At 41.0% G+C, this 17,764-nt stretch overlaps 1 protein-coding gene across 1 annotated transcript in view; it reads left to right on the top strand.

Annotated features, from left to right (window-relative positions):
- Positions 1 to 7,498: 7,498 nt before the first annotated feature.
- CAMKK1 (calcium/calmodulin dependent protein kinase kinase 1) overlaps positions 7,499 to 17,764 on the top strand; it is a 159,443-nt gene continuing 149,177 nt past the window's right edge. The window contains exon 1 of the mRNA XM_032786975.2: positions 7,499 to 7,576. The gene's annotated coding sequence lies outside the window, so the exon portion shown is untranslated. The remainder of the gene's footprint in view (positions 7,577 to 17,764) is intronic.

Below are 17,764 nucleotides of genomic sequence, written 5' to 3'. Positions count from 1 at the left end.
TAAAAATGCAATCAGTGGTGTGCATTTTCCAGTATTAATATCAACCTCTTGCAGACTATGGAGCTCCAGCTGCAGGCTCAGCATTGGTATGAAATGATCCATCAGATAGTTGGGTTTCTTAGGCTGTGGGAGTTTGGGTGGCAGTGTTGGACCCCCAAAACTGCACTGTTGGCTGATTTCCAAACCTCAGAAGACAGAGAATCATGACTAGCTTGTATGTGCAGGTTCCTTTCAATAGGAACTCAAGCTGTAAAGAGAAAGTGATAGCAGAGGGTGAGCAGTCTTCAGAAAGGGCCTAATCCTATTGGAATTACTCAGGCAAAACTCCTACTGAAGTCAATGGGCCCTTACTTAGGTCCAAATAACCCCCTACATGGACAGGAACGGTGGGTGGGAAAATTACTAGGTTCCCCTCAGATTCCTCTGAATCCTTCCTCAGTGGAGGGGTTGTTGGGGATTGTTCCTGCCTTGACAAAGAAAAGTGGGGGATGAGGTTTGCCCCTCAAGTGCCACTGGTCACTGAAACATGCCCAGATCTTGGGAGGATCTGCCAGAGCTGTCTGCACTGCTTCATTGACCTAGTTCGAGCCACGTTGACAGGACATCTCCTACAGGCAGCAAACCCCAGGGACCTTTTTTTAATAGGAGAGCTCATTGTGGAGAAGGTTTGTTGGGGGATGTCTATATTAACTGCTAAACAGATTCTCCATAGGATGGGGGGGAGTCCCTTCCCCTTTGTGGATACCTGTGAGCATCTGAGAACAGTGATGCAAAGACTGCCGCTTTCTGTCTTTTCCACAGGAAAAGGGCAAGACCTGGGTACATTAGTTCTTTCCATTCAAGAATCTCATGGAGATGTTTAGTTTTTACTCACTGCAATACCTATTGTGTCCAGAGGGAGTTTTGCCTGTGTAAGGATGGCAGGCTGCAGCCTAGTGGGAGTTTTGTGTGAGTGACAAGCACAAAATCTGACCAGTAATAATTAGGCCTGGGGAAACCTCATGGTGTTTGAGCTTTCACAAACCTCTCTTACTAGATTTTGGGTTCCCAAAGCCAGCACAAGTTCTTTCCTACCCTGTAACTTAAACTCATGAGGATTTTTCAATTAAAAAAAAAATAAAAGCAGTCTGTATTAGGGATAGAGAGCCTCCACTCCAAACTTCCCTTCCCAAAAAACAGACTCACAGAATGAGGTACACTGTGTTGATATTTTAATTTGGATTTCTCTCTCAGGCAGTGAGAGTTGTGTTCATGTATCTAATGACAGAATTGGATTGAATAGTATTTGAAGATATGATACCATGGAAACTACAGCACGACTATAAATAAAGGACATTGCAAGGATATAACTGCCAGGTTGCCGATTAAATTTTAAAACTAGATGGTAAGTCTAAAATTTGTCTGACTTGAACTCCCAGCCATTGGTTCTTGTTACGCTTTTCTCTGCTAGATGAAAGACCCTTTAATACCTGGCATTTTCTCCTCATGTGGATACTTATACACTGTAATCAAGTCACCTCGTGATTTTGTTTTTGATAAGCTAAATACATTGAGTTTTGAGTCTCCCACTTGTAAGCCATTTTCTCAGAATTTAACAATTCCATACCATTTGATACTTGGCTGATAAAGCAAGCTTTGCTAAGAGTGCTGGGGCTTGGATACATACAGCTAATGCAATATAGGAGGTCCGATTAATGACTGCAGTTTAGACTAAATAAAATAAAGTCCTTGCAAGGCTTAGTGGAAACATTGATATTTTAATAACTAGTGTCCTCTTAATAATTATCTTTTGACACTTCTGTGCGCAGAGACCAAATGCAAATGAGCAAGACTCTGTTGGATGGGAAACAAAAGTTTATTGTAAGCCACAAGCTGCAGTAATACTGTGTCAGTTATTTTGAGATTTGAAGCCCACACTAAAATTAAAATAATGGAGCAATGGAGAATATTGAGCTGCTTCAATGTCTACAGAAGCATCAGTGAGGAAAATTTCTGATCCCTTTGAGAAGTGTGTGGAGGGTGGGGGTTGGAGGGAGGGAAGGAGGGATGAATTCTCTTCCCTACAATAGTTCACTCTTGGGTTAACCCTCTCCACAGAATGGAAAGGGCTCTGCTGCCAGTGTTCAGACATGTTAATAGATTTGTGTGGAGCCTCTCAGGCTCTCTCTTAAACTCATTCAATTACAAAGCAAATCCTGATTGGAGACTCATGGGAGAGCACTCCCAAACCATGGAGATTAGCTAGCAAACTGATCTCTGTCCCTGCTCCAATGAACTATCTGCATTTGTTACAGCACAGGATAGCACTGCCAGTGGTGGCAATGACAGCAACACTGATGGCAAGTTGGGTCAGGGAGTAAAGGATACCTGCAGCTTTGATCAGTTAGGGTATCATTCAGATGTAACCTACTATTAATCAAAGGGCTGTATTAAATTCTAGGGAAAAGTAGGCAAAATGGATCAGGAAAAAATCATCAAATAATTTAGTGTACCTGCTTATAGGCTCAACAGACTGAATTCAAATTGTGTTAGTCAAATGCATCACTTATCCACCTTTCCTTATAATTTCAGTAAATGCTTGTATTTGCAGTCACAATTAAATTCTGTTAGTAGCTTCTGAAACTGAGCCTTTGGATTAAGGAACCTTCTGTAGCACTGATGGGGCTGAAGCAGAAGATCCTTGAAAGATTAAGTGGGGCTGGACCTCTCTGCATCAGGACCCTTGAGAATGAGGCATATTTCTATCAGGCAAATTCTAATTTTAAAAGCACTTGAATTGTATTGGGGGTTGTTATTTTGATTATTTGTATTTTGGTATTGCCCAGAGACCCCAGTCCCAGTGTGCTCAGTGCAATACAAACATATGACAAAGAGAAGGTCACGTCCCAAAGACCTTATGATCCAAGTATAAGATGAGATAATAAATTGGCTGATATAACAGAGAGACTAGGAGCACAAGAACAAGGAGATTAGATGATCAACATGATAAGCAGTGGTTACAATACACCAGCTAAGCTTCGGTAATTATTTTTGTTGTCATCATGGCACAGAAGAGTCATTCGTGCATAGATTCGTAGATTCCAAGTCCAGAAGGGCCCATTGTGATCATCTAGTCTGACATCCTATATATAACACAGGCCACAGAACTTCCCCCAAATAATTCCTAGAACAGATCTTTTAGAAAATATCCAATCCTGATTTTAAAATTGTCAATAATGGAGAATCCACCATGACCCTTGGCAAGTTGTTCCGATTGTTAATTCTCTCTCTCTCTCAAATGTATGCCTTATTTCCAAACTGAATTTATCTAGCTTCAACTTCCAGCTATTGGAATGTTATACCTTTCTTTGCATGACTGAAGAATACATTAAATATTTGTTACCCATGTACGTACTTATAAATTGTAATCAAGTGATCCCTTAACCTTCATTAAGCTAAACAGAGTGAGCTCCTGGAGTCTACCACAATAGGGCATGTTTTCTAATCCTTTAATCATTCTCGTGGCTCTTCTATGAAACCTTTTGAATTTATCAACATCCTTCTTGAATTGTGGACATCAAAACAGGATGCTATTCTGTCCATTGGTTGGATCAGTGCCAAATACAGAGGTAAGATATAACCTCTCTACTCCTACTCGAGATTGTCCTATTTAAGCATCCAAGAATTGCATTCATCCTTTTGGCCACAGTCTCTCACTGCAGGATCAAATTCATCTGATAATCCATCACAATCTCCAAATCTTTTTCAAAATCACTGCTTCCCAGAATAGAGTCCCCCAGTGTGTAAGAACAACATTTTTTATAGATGTATACATTTACATTTAGCTACATTAAAATTCATGTTATTTGCTTGAGCCGTTTACCAAGCAATCCAGATCACTCTGTATCAGTGACCTGTCTTCATTATTCCCCCAATTTGTATCATCTGCAAACTTTATTAGTGATGATTTTAAGTTTTCTTCCAGATCATTAACAAAAAAGGTTAAATAGCATAGGGCCAAGAACTGACTCTTGAGGGATCCCACTAGAAACAGTCCTGTCTGTTGATGAGTCCCTATTTACAATTACATTCTGAGACCTATCAGTTAGCTAGCTTTTAATCCACTTAATATGTGCCATTTAGGGATGTAAACAGGGTTTAAAAATAGTAACCTTTTAACCTGTTAAAATTCTATTGGTTAAACAGTTAACTGTTAAGGAGTTCACATAGGCGGGTAACTGGGAGGAGTGTGCACTGCAGCACTCCCATGTTTTACGTGGGGCTCCGCTGCTGGCCCCACGCCTGGAGTTCCAGCTGGGGCTGGCAGCCAGGAGGCTGGGCAGCAGCAGAGTTTGATCGTTAACTGAAACCAATAAGACTGATGCTTATCGGTTAAATCGATTAAACTTTTACATCCCTAGTGCCATTAAATGTATCTTTCCAGTTTTTTAATCAAAACGTCATGTGGTACCAAATCAAATGCCTTATAGAAGTCTAATTGTATTACATCAACATTATTACCTTTACCAGCCAAACTTGTAATCTCATAAAAAAAAGTATTCATGTTAGTTTGACAGATCTATTTTCCATAATTCTATGCTGATTTGCATTAATTATATGACCCTGCTGTAACACTCTATTAATTGAATCCCGTATCAGTCGCCCTGTTATTTTGCCTGGGATTAATGTCAGACTGACAGACCTACAATTACTTGGGTCATCCCTGTTACTTTTTTTAAATATTGGCACAACATCAGTTTTCTTCCAGTCTTCTGAAAAGCAACATTAACAGTCAAGTAAACGCCTCACCCAGCTCTTTTAAAACTCTTGGATGCAATTTATATGGACCTGATTTGAACGTGTGTCACGTAAATAGGTGCTGTTTAATATCCTCCTGAGATACTAGTGGAATGAAGAGTTTTATTATATGATATGACATAATGTTTTTTCTCCAAATACGGAACTGAAATATTTCTTTATTCATGACCTGTAAACTTCAGATTTTTAATTTATTATTAGTGGGGACAAAGCAAAGCATCGTTTTTACTAAATATTTTGGTCTCACTCTAATTTGTGAGGTCTCCTAGACTATCATTGTCATAAATAGATAGCTAAGGGTTAATGTTTCTTTCACCTGTAAAGGGTTAACAAAGGGAACCAAACACCTGACAAGAGGACCAATCAGGAAACTGGATTTTTCAAAGCTTAAGGGAGGGAATTTGTGGGTGTTTCTTTGGTCTTGGGCTGTTTCTGCTGCTCTCTCATCTATGAGAGGATCTATTTCCGCCCTTCTATTCTTCTGTTGTTCCCAGTTGCTAAGTACAAAGGTTAGAAAAAAATAGCGCTGTTTAGGTTTTATTTTTTGTATTACCATGTGTGTAGTTGGCTGGAAATGTTTTTAAATTGGATATTCTTTTTATTGAATAAGGCTGTTATTCATATTTTTCTTTTAAGTATTGACCCTGTCAGTGTCCAACCTGATACAGAGAATATGTTTTTCATGTCTTTGCTTTCTTATTATATAAAGCTTTCTTTTTTAAACCTGTTTGAGTTTTCTTCTGGTTAAGGCTAGGACGAAGGAGGGAAATCTCTTTTGTTAGCTTGGACTAAGTTGAATCTGCTAGTCCTCAGGGAAAGAAGGAGGGGGGAAGGTACTATTGCACCCTCTCTGCTTTGCATTCTAAGGAGTTTAAGTTACAAGTATTCGCCCAGGATAACCCAGGGAGGGGTGGGGATGGATAAAGAGGAGACAAGGGGCAGGGCTTGTTTCCCTTTGGTGTGAGACTCAGGGCCTCTGAGTTTGGGGTCCCCCAGAGAAGGCTTTGAGACCAGAGAGGGAGTCGCCCTGGAAATTCCTGGCTGGTGGCAGCGATATCAGATCTAAGCTGGAAATTAAGCTTAGAGGGTTCATGCTAGCTTCTCAGTTTATGAACGCTAAGGTTCAAATCTGAGTAGGAAGCTATGACAATCATACAACACAGTCCCTCTCAAAAACTCAGCGTCTGAGAGCCCTTGGCCTGCATTCACAACACACACATTTGGACGTGTGGCACGGTCGCAGTTGTATTTAAGTTATTGCTGTTATGACTCCTTTAGTGATTAGAGGTAAAAACTGCTGAAATCTTAAGGCTTCACACTCTTCAGTTGAAATAACAAGAGGAGAACAGTGTTCTAGACTGCTTCAGCTCCAAAAAATCACAGAGAGCTCCTCACTTTGTATTTTGACCCCACGGATACAGTAGGGAAAGATTTTGCACTGGCAGAAAGGTGGACTGGATAATCAACTACATCTTTTCCTTCTCTACATTCTTTTTATTGTACCGCACTTAGCACAGTGGGACCCAGCCTGGTTCTGGTGTTTAACGGCTACCACAATTACTGGAGTTACTTCTGGTATAAATGTTCAATAATAATTAATAATTTAGATTTATACAAACAGCTGCTTCTTCCCAGCTCAGCGTCGTTTTCTACTTGAAGTCAGAAGGCTGAATTTATGCTACCAAAATCATTTTCCTGTCAATCTCTATCCTAATCTGGTATTGTGAAGATTACCTTTTAGAAAGTGCCATGATTCAGCTCCTTCTCCCACCCCCCATCCCATAATGAGAAAATTTTTTAATCCCATGATTTTTAAAACAAATAAATTCTGAGTTCTTTTTATTTGCCTTCTGGTTTCTGAGCCTCCAGGGTGCACTTGGATTACATTTTCAAGCTTTTTTCTGCAACAGTGAATGCTAGAAAACTACTCCCCCCCCCACACTTATAAATGAAAGCTACGAGACTCTTACAATCACGTGCCTCCAGAAGCTAAGGCATTAAAAGAAACAACAACTATTGCAAGTTTCACTATAAAATGGCGTGAGTTGGCAGCACTTGAAGTGTGGGGTGAAAAATCGCTGATCACCCACTCCATCAGATACAAAGGGCTGTAGTAATCTGCCATTGAAAAACATTGGCTAAGACTAATTTCTAGTGACTTTAAAAATATTAGTCATTAAAAAGTAAATTGCTACCACTGCTTAACAAAACAATGGAGATTCCAGTAGAGATACTAGGTGTATTTACCCATACACTGTCCCCTTTTTAAATGCATGTAAAGATACCTTTTTTCTGGATACACAGTCAGATCAAAAACCTCATCAAGGCTGGTGATCTGCGAAACATTCACAGAATTCTCCCAACACTCAGGACAACAGTGATATAACTCCACATGGAAGAAATACGTTGCAATTTCTTTGTGAAGTTTTTTAATCAAAACGTTCCAATCAACCTGCAATTTACAGCAAGTTCGGGGAGAAAAGCCTATGGAAAGCTCAGAAGCAATGAACCAACGGGAAGCCAACGTCATATAGTCATTTACATAGTCCTCTGTGCTTCCAATCAGAAACCAGAGTTATGGTATACCGTCCACCAATCGCACTGGACATCAGAAATTGCCAATAGGAAGAGAGCCGAGGATGCTGCTCATGGTACAGAATTCCTGATAGGAGGATCACTTGATACTTTGTATAGTCTCTGCAAACAGAGGCACGTTGCAAGCAGCCCAGGGAGAGACCTAGAGGCGCTGACTCTCTAGACCTTCCAGCAACCTGGCCAGGTGAGCGAGTGCCAGAGGGTTACATGCTGGGGGCAGCAGCATTCGATAGGAGGGGGAAACAGAGAGTGCTGGGCTGAAACCACCTAGTGCTTATATGCCTGCAGGGGCAAAGCTGCAGAGGACTTTGCTGGGAAGGTAGGTGCAGCCCATCAGCACTAGGAGGGGAGGAAAGTGCATACAGCAGCCAGGCTGGGCTGGAGAAACTTGGCTGGTCGGTTAAGGATCTAATGCCTGGCAGCCTTCCTGCTTCCTTGTACTGACTAAAATGCCCCATTGCTGCAGCTGTCTGGGATCCCCACGCTCCGGCTGTGCTGGTGGAAGGGACTTCCTCATAGTCTTTGTGCAGATCCTAGGGTCCTACGGGGCTGCTGCCCTGCTGAATCTGCCCTTTTCACATTGCTGGGTGCGTTTCCACTTGCTCTCCTCCCCAAACCTGAGGGGTCCATGACCAATGGTAAGCAACTGCCAGTGACTTCGCTTGTGGCTGCACCCCGGTGTGCCCCTTTCATCGAAGCAGATGAATGTTCAGCGCTGATGGAACAGAAGCGGAGGATTTGGAAGCGACTTTCTGGCTTTAAATCATTTAATTGGGAGGGAATCGTTAGCGAATAAAGGAGGAAGATTTGAATCATCTGCATCCTGCACACTATTCATCCCTGTGTTTGTGTAATGCATATTTATATTGGTGCAATATTCATTACATACCTTTTGTTCTCATTTGATCATTACATCCAGCAGAGCATTTGGACAAATCATAATAACAATGAGATCGCTTTGCTCTGGAAGCAGATGCAGAATTCTCTTTCTATCCCATTTTCTATTTTGCTAAAATATCTTTAGTCTGAAAAAGGAAAACTGGAATAAAACAACCTCAGTTGGTCACTCCATTTCGAACTCCTGTGATGCTTTTTAGGGGTGATGCCTTGGGGGGAATCTGCTTCTTGTGCTGTATTCTTTCTAGAACCATATTGACAGTGGATCTAGTGGAGTAGCCAGATAATATTCCAGTTGTATAAGCATATCTATAAAAATCTGCGTGGTATGTATTCACAACTGCATAAAAATGGAAAGATGCTGCAAACACTGGCAAGTGATTTGGATTATTTTTTTTTTATTTTAAAGTTGATGCTAATTATCGTGCACTGATTATAACACTGCTTATGTATGATTAATTCTGAGCTGATGCCTTTTTTTTTAAATTTAAATGTTTGCTATAAATGCCTTTTGTAGACCTTTGAGGGCAGGGAATGTGGGCCAAATTCTGCTGTGTTACACCAATGTAAATCCAGAGCAACTCTATAGATTGTGTAAATGGAACTTGATCCCAGGTCTTTACTGATGTGCCAGATTCTGCTGTGTACACATGAAAACCTATGCTAAGTCCATTGACTTCAGTGGAGTTACTCCTGATTCTAACTAGTGTAACTCTGAGCAGAATTTGTCGCTCTGGCTATAAATTTGCAGTGCAGTATATAATAGTATTGCAAATTTTGTCCTCTGTACACCTCAAATTTGACTTTAGACTGAAAAAAATTACCATGCAAAACCTGAATTTTAAAAAAAAATCTAGCTTGTTGGCTGTATAGCAGGAAAACCGGCTGAAGCCTTGAAGAGCTTGTTTTTTGAGTTCTGTAGTGAGGGAGGCCGGTTACCGCAATCAAGCTATAAATCAGCAGGTAGGTGGGAGCTACTGTTGTTCTGGAGATTGGGTAGGAGGCAAGTCTAAGCACATCTATGTGTGGGTATAACGCAAGAGGTGCCAAGGTCAGATCTAGTCATTCACTGCTATGCTGGTTATACAGAATGTTCTGAGTAAACCCTGGTTGGTGGTGATTGTAGTGCTGCTGTTGCACTGCTATGAATATATAGACTGTCAGAGAATTTCCAAGCTAAACACTCTACTGCACTGAAGGTTGAAATTTATAGAAGTCATCAGTCTGGGAGGGAATGTGTGCTTTGTTTTTTGTTTTGTTTTGTTTTTCCCCTACCTAAAAGTCAAATCACACTCATTTTATTCACGTGAGTAGTCCCACTGGCTTCTCGCACTCAAGTAAGAACTGGATTCTCATGATCAAGGTAAGCAGGATTTGACCTATTCTTTTAAATTATTTTCAATCCCCCTTTTTTTAGTAGCAGAGATGCAAAATAATTTGTGATATTTATTTATAAAACATCCACAAATCTGGAGTTTTGAGGTTGTTTTTTTTAAAACTCCACCTCAATTTTTCTTTGCTAAGTCAGAGTTTAAACTAAAAAGGATTTTCAAAAGAGCTCAGCTTCTATTTAGGTACCAGAATAAGTGCCCAGATTTTCACAGCAGCTCAACTCAGCACAGCATGTTGGGTGCTATGCAGTTTTGAAAATCTGGCTCTTATATAGGTGTTAGAATGGTTACTGAGTTCTTCTGAAAATCTGGCCTCCCTTATGGGTGCTCAGCATTTGTGATTCTGACTCTGAGCTCCTTTGAAAATGTGATCCTTAGGTCTTGGTAACAGCAGAAGTTTCTTTTGCATTTCAGTCTCTCAGGTATATGTGTTTAGCGTGAGCTGTGATGAGAGATACTAGTTGGTTAACTAAAATCTGCTAATGAGTCTAAAATAGAACTGCAACAAGAGAAAATCATGGAAAAATTGTATTGGAGTCCTGTGTCCGTGTTCAGATAGATCTGTTTGACACTGGTGTGTGCTGACAGTATAGAAATCTGGATAGTAATGTGATTAATTATTTACCAATATTTTAGCATTAGAAAGTGAGTGGGTTTTTTGTTTTGTTTTGTTTTGTTTTGTTTTTTTGAGATGGTGAAACTGTTGTTTCCATCTTCAACACATTGATATCTTGACATGGTAGCAGTGGTTTAATGTGAGCATGTTATAAGAGGTATGATGAAACAGTAGACTTTCCTGTGATAAGAGAGGCATGGGAAAACCCAGATCTTTAAGTGAAAGGTGTATTAGATGGCTAAGGAGATGTTGTGTGTGGCTGGGATGTTGTGTAGTATGCAGGACATTGCTTTTGAAAAGTGTTTGTTTGTGTATCCATGGAATGTTTTGTTTTAATGTATAGCTTTGTAGTATTGTTTGAAACTCAGAGACATAGTCTTAAAAATAAACAAACTGATTTGAATAGCTTGAGAAATTAATATATAGAAAGTACTTATATATTAATTTCAGAGCAGGGAAATATACCCGAGTCACTTTAAGGAAGGATGGTATGCAGTTAAATCATAGGTTTTAGATACAGAAGGCCTGGGCTCTATTCTCAGCTCTGCAGCAGACAGTGCACCAGAATTCCAGCGGTCTAGGGTACATTCTTGGCTCTGTCACAGGCTTTCCTGTGTGACCTTGGGCAAGTCACTTAGTTGCTCTGTGGCTTAGTTCTCTATCTGTAAAATGTGGAGAGTAATGCTTCCCTACTGCACGTAGAGTGTTGTGAAGATAAATTAATCCATGTCAGTGTACTGCTCAGATGCTACAGTGATAGGAGTCCTAGAGAACAGAGCTATTAAAAAAAAAAGAACCATTTTTACAATTTATCATGAAAATCTCAAAAAAATTCCACCATGAGTTGGTTAAAAAACAGCAAAAAAAAGCAAACTTTTTTGAGAAATGTTTGCAAAAAAAATTTTCATCTAAGTTTTGAAAAATTTTGACCTATCCTGATAGAGAAGGCCATTAATTTTTTTTTATTGTGGCTAGCTCTATAATGATATCTACTAACTGGAAGACTATCCCCCTTGCTGTGCCAAAGTCCTGGGAAGTTAGTTTTGATCCGTCTTGGTAGCTTGGATTTTCTGTTGTGGCAGTGCACAGTATCAGCCTTTGCAATCACCAGTATTGATTTTGAGATTAGACTGTGTTATTACTCGATTTGTATGTAGTGCCAGTTGAAAGTTTCTTCCCCTACCAGTATCTGGTGTCCACCTTGCAGTCATGCATGTACAGTGATAGCACTTTTATTGTTATCTCTGTCTTACTGTTTCTTCTGAATAATTCTCTTTTTTTCCCTCATAATTGCTTGTACATTGTTGGTAAGGAAAGCTGCTTGTGTTGCAGTGATAGCAGTTTCTGCAGCTGTGCTATCAAAACAAAGTATATGATTCTATTGTGGTTATAACTCAGTGGAATGGTTTAGTTTAACAGTAATCATGACTATTTCATTTACCTTTCCCTTTTCCATGATATCAAGCTAAACATATAATGCAACTTCTGTTAATGTGTTTATTTTTCCCTTGTAAGTCACCACAGCAGTTTTGACTTGTTTGGCTTTTGGCATAGGATCACTTTCAAATGGTGCTTCTGAAGTAGCATAAGGCAGGCAAGGAGCCTTTAAGTCTGTCACTTAAAAAGATGAAAAAATGTACATTGATGCTGTGATCCCACAAGTATTTGTGCACGGTGCAGCAGGTTGTTGTACTGCAGCATGTGTATGAGGTTGGAGTGTGCACAGGAATGAGTGAACTTAATCACAAGGCATGCTGACTTCTTTGCTCACAAGTGTGCAATGTATGGGTGGCAAATGGATATGTCTTAGGAAACATGGGTTTAAGCTACAGCTTCTTTTGTTCCAATTAGGAGCTCAGGTACATTATTATTTATTTGTATTAAAGTAGTTCCTAGGGTTCAACTGAGACTAGGCGCCCACTGTAATAGGTCTTGCGCACATACAAGAGAAATCCCTGCCCAAAGAGCTTACAATCTAAATAATCAACACAAAGGATGGGAAGGGAAATAGAAGCACAGAGAGATGCCTTCCCCAAGGTCATACAGCATGTCATGGAGTAGAACTATAAATAGAACTCAGGTCACCCAAGTCCCAGTGCCATGCTCTATGCTCAGGACAACATTGCCTCTCCCAGTCGCCTCTTAGGTGCCCTCCTGCTAAGAGATTGTAATGCAGTGTCCGTGTATCAGGATCTCACTAATACAGCACTTACATGTGTATGTGTGATTCTCTGCCTTTGCTTTGTAGAGGACCTCACTCTGAATGTTCTCCATCAGATATGATGCATTAATCGGCTTTAGAGGACTAACTTTCTTTGGATGGGAATAAGTGGTTAATAATAGGCAGAACCCATGTGGTTTCCCCTGTGACGGCAGTATAATCTTGGAGTTTTAGCCAGTGAGGTATTAAACAAGACATCTGTCTTGAGTGTGTTTGGGGGTGGGAGGGTAGGAGGAGAGTGCTAAAGCAAGGCATCAGCTCTATCAATTTACAGTGCAGTGGTTGGGTCCTGGAAGCAGCATCCACTGACTAGTAGCATTTTCCTTCCAGTGTTAGTTTCTTTGTCAGTCTGAAATAAAACTTTATTGTGTTCTCACTGTCCCCATAGCTCTCCAAATTAAATTCTCTTGTGGAGCTCAAAGGACCAGTCTGTGGTTCTTTTTGTTACAGTGGCCATAGTTAGATGATAACAGAATGGGGGGACTGTGCAGTGCCCTGTAATGGTTATTGTCAGAGCTGGCTGCAGCTACAGTGGCAGGCATATATAGGAGCAAGATTTAAAAAACCCAGCTACACCCAGGTTTCCGATAGGAGCAATTTTGTATGTGTTAGACTATGAATATGTAATACCATGTGAGACAGACAGATTACCTGGGAACAAGCTACAGTGAGAGGAATTTAGGGACAAAGTGGACAACAAGGTGATAAATGAGCCATGCCTGAGTTGTCCTGACAAAGTCCTGGGGTGTTTGTCCCTTAGAAAATACTGAATCGTATACTGAGAGTAACACAAGTACTTCTGCACTGTAAGATGTGTCAGAGATAACCCAGTAAGAAATCTTAACACTGATAGCTTCACAGTTCTGTACAAACACTGACTGACTAATCTTCATAATCCCGCTGTGAAAAGGGGTAGGAGGTTACAGATGGGGCAATGGAGACAGAAAAGTTAACTGTCTTGATCACCATGACACAGCAATAACTGAATCCTTTGTGAACATGATTTTAATTTCCTTCACATTTCTGCTCATGGGACTGGATAAGAGATAAATGGGATCCTTGAAGTTGTTCCCGGAACCGGGTCTTATGGAGAACACAATCCAACAAACCTGCCCCCAAGCACTCTCTATAAAGACTGTGTATAAGCATAAGCTTATTTAATTGCCTGAAATATACCAATGTGGAAAGCAGTATTAGAGAAGCCACAAAACGGATGCTGTTAAAAAGATCCCTTCTTCTACTGCAACATCAGAGAAGACAGGCATTGTACTTTCATCAAGGAATGCCTACATCAAATGCTAGCCACGTTGTTGTTAGTCTGCTTTCTGTAATGCTGCAGTATAGGAGATGCTTAATGGTGCATAAATGGAAGTGTCCTGAAAACTACTTTGGATGTAAGGGAAGCCTAAAGGCTTCAGTCACTGATTTGCAATTAAGGTGAGGGACTGATCTCCATTAAAAACCAAACATGGATTTGGCCTTGTGTAAATCCATAGCTCTAGTCAAGTAAATGCCAGTGTGCTCCTAGTCAGTTAGGACAACTATTCTTGAGGTTGAAACTTGAAAGGCAGAATCTAATGTGAAGGGATGGTTTAAAGTTGACCTACCAGTGCAAACTCGCTTTTTGACTCTGGACAGAGGAAGGCAGTAGCTTATGATTTTACATCAGAAAAGTCAAGAGTAAAGAATTGCGGCCCGGGGTGACCCAAGGGATTGTTAATAGGGTACAGAGACTTTCACTGGAAATCAGTGGGGTTGGGATTCTCAGAGGTGTTAAGCATCCAAATCCTACTGAAATTCATTGAGTTCTCCCTTAAGCGCCTTTGAAAATCCCAGTGTAAGAGTCCTGTTTAATTAAGGATGAGAATTTGGCCCTAAATCCAGTCTCATGTACATGGATGATGGACATTTGTCCTTTCAAATGTTTGGAAGCACCATTTGTACATATGCTGCAGAATCGGCACAACCATGGGGAACATGAGGATATGTTCCTGCTGGTTCTCCTTATATTTTATTTACCTGTTGATGAGTGATGTCCAGTACGCTCGTGCATTTTCACTCTTGGTCCCACCCAGACTTTTGGAAACTGTGTTCTCTCAGGAGGTCGAAGAGTGCTGTGGTCACCAAGCCTAATGTTGAAACAATCACTGACAAAGGGCCAACTGAGGCAAATGCAGCAGGCATTTCATCTGCTAGTTCATATGGGCTCTAACACCTTGTGAGTCCTAGGGTGGCCAACAGTCCTGTATTACAAGGGACATCCCTTATTTTTTCATCTCTGTACAAGATTGGGAGTTGCTGAGTGCTGCAAAAAGCAGCAAGAAATACTCCTGACGAACGTGAGTTCTTCTTCATGATTAATATTGGGAAGAGGGATGGGGCAGGGCTGCTAAGAAAACAGTCTGTTGTTTTTGAAATACAGTGCTGGCAACCCTAGCTCCTAACTGACTTCCATACCATGCTCCACCCTGGGCTCCGGATACATCTGTGACCCATTTCTTCCAACTTCCACAGAACCTTCGGGCCTCCCTTCTCCCAACTGTCAGGGAGTCTTCCCCACTGCCTCTGTGACCCTCCCAACAACTGCCACAGAACCTCTCCCCGTCTCTGTGAACCCCCATCCAACTGCCACAGAACACCCCATCTCTGCCTCTGTGACCTTCTCCCCGCCAACTGCCACAGAAGCTCTCCCCTGTCTCTGTGAACCCCCATCCCAACTGCCACAAAACACCCCGTCCCTGCCTCTGTGACCTTCTCCCTGCCAACTGCCACAGAACCTCTCCCCTGTTTCTGTGAACCCCCATCCCAACTGCCACAGAACACCCCATCCCTGCCTCTGTGACCTCCTCCCCGCCAACTGCCACAGAACCTTCCTCCCCCCAATTGCTTCAGAACCTCCCCCTGCCTCTGTGACCCCCTCCTCATCCCAACTGCCATGGAACTTTCCCCCATTGCTGTGACCTTCCAAATGCCATGGAATCTTTGCCCAGTCCCCACTTCTGTGATCCACCCCTCCTCTCCACTGCCCTCCTTGTTGCTACAAAACCTTTCCTTGCTGGCAGCCCTCCATCACCCACCTGACCAGGAGACAAATTGCAGGAGCAGACTCTCCCCCGGTAGTGTCACCACCCTTTGGCAAGTGGTTGCACTGCAGTGACTGTAGTAATAATGAATGACTGGTTTTGGTTTCTTTAAAAAAAAAATCCACTATGGAAAGATTCTGGTTTCTGTGACAAGAAATGTATTTGTTTTGGAACTGATGCGTATAAACAGAGTCAAAGCTGTTAGCTGTAACCATTAACGCTCTAAGTGGCTTGTGCCTGTTCACTGGAGACACTGTGTCTCCCCATGTAATACTGCCACAGTTAAGATCTTTGGGGGCTCTTGAGCTGGAGTCCCCTCAGTCCAAATCAAGGGGCTACTGTCAGAGCCTGTGTGGTGAAGTCCTTCGCTGTGGAAGTTGCTTCTTCTCATTTGTCAGCCAAGACTTGGGGTTGTTTGGCTTATTGTGGTAATGGAGACCATATAAATACATTAGATAGTCTACTTGATTACATTTGTTGACTGTGTTTGCTGTGGATTGTAAAGGTGGATGGAGGGTACCAATTATTGCTATACATCCAAAGAATAAAGATAAATACCAGCTGAACAAAGGATAGTTGGATTTGTATTCACAACTTCAAACAAATATTGAAAACTGTGTAGCAGGACTGTTTTTTCCAACATTATTCTTTATATTGTGGTCACTCCTGAGGGTCTCAAATGAGATCAGGGCTCCATTCTCCTAGGTGTTACGCATATAGATAGAGATGGTCCCTGCCCACAAAGAACTTGTAGTCTAAATAGAGAAGACCGCATGGGAGGTTAGTGTCATCCCAGGCTGCTGCCCTGTCCAGTGGGCTGCACTGCCTCTTATGGCAGCATACTTAGTTTTTCTTTTCTCTTTGTTTGATCTCTCTTCTTTCTCTATTGCTTTTCATTTCTTATGTCTTCTTTCCTCCTTCCTGACCTTCCCCTTTTCTTTTCTGCTCTGGCACTCTGTTTTGAGAGAGAAACACAAATTCATCCGCCTGATTTAGCTCTGGAGCGTGAACATCTTAAACACTGTCCTTTGGAAAGTGACCTAACCTTCAGCAAAGAGAGACAGTTAAACATAACTATTATACATGTTCGGCCATAAAAACAAAGTATATTGTAGAAGTGGTTGGAAGTTATTGTTGACATAGCTCATTCATCCCAAAGATATTCGTCACAAGCATCACTATTGAGTTTTGATAAGGCATTATACTAAATAGATGCTGTGTGCACAAGCATGCTGTTTTAATTAAACAAACCCTGTTTGAAAAAAGAAATTTTTAAGTACTTTGAAAATAAAAATATGCTGATGCTAATTGATATGTTAGCATAATGTTATCCTGAAGGATAAAGATGACTTTTTTAAAAGGAGAAATGTACCATGTGTGTGTTTTAATCCCGTGTGAAAGTGTTTTCAGGACTGGGCCCTGTAGAAAAAAATGCTTAATTAGAGTATGTAAATTTAAACAAGGAAATTACAACATATATATGTTTTTCCAAAATCTCCAGTGAACTAGGTTGCTATGTAATCCTCAGGGGCTGTCGTTTTAGGGCCTGATTGTGCATGATGTGGAGTGCCCTCAGCTCCCAAGTCAGTACCTTCCAGGATGGAGCCCTTAATGATGGTTTCAACAAGAAATGCAGTCTGACATTCACTGAGACTGGAAGTTCCGAGCAGGAGCTACAGACATGGAATATTACTACAGGAGATTTCCCAAAGTTCTTTTTAGGGAAAGTTTGCATTTTAGTTTCTGGCATTGTTTTACGTTAATAAGTGTTTATATTTGTTGCCAGTTGCAAAGCTTCAGGCTATTAGAAAATTCCTATGGAAATTTCCTGTTCTCTTTGTCTTGACTCAACTTTGCTGGGATTTATCAAGACAGGAAATGTGTGATATAGATATGGGAATTTTAAGGAAATAATTATTAGTGATTGTGTGCATGATCCTGCAGATACTGTGGCCCAAATCCTCAAAGGTATTTAGGCACCTAACTTCCATTGATTTCAATAGGGGTTAGGCAGCCAAATACCTTTGAATAGCTGGGTCTGTGTAACTTATTAACATACTTGTATGTTTGCAGGTTTGGGTTCTTTGTCACATTTCTCACTGGATCATGTGATAGGAAATTTTTTCTATTCCATTGCAGTTTTTCTTTAGTTTTATTTTTGGCA

This window comes from Chelonoidis abingdonii, chromosome 20 (assembly GCF_003597395.2).
Source record: "Chelonoidis abingdonii isolate Lonesome George chromosome 20, CheloAbing_2.0, whole genome shotgun sequence".
In the NCBI taxonomy this organism is placed as follows: Eukaryota; Metazoa; Chordata; order Testudines; family Testudinidae; genus Chelonoidis; species Chelonoidis abingdonii.
Note: the sequence above shows the minus strand (reverse complement) of the source record. Positions and strands in the feature narration are given on the sequence as shown.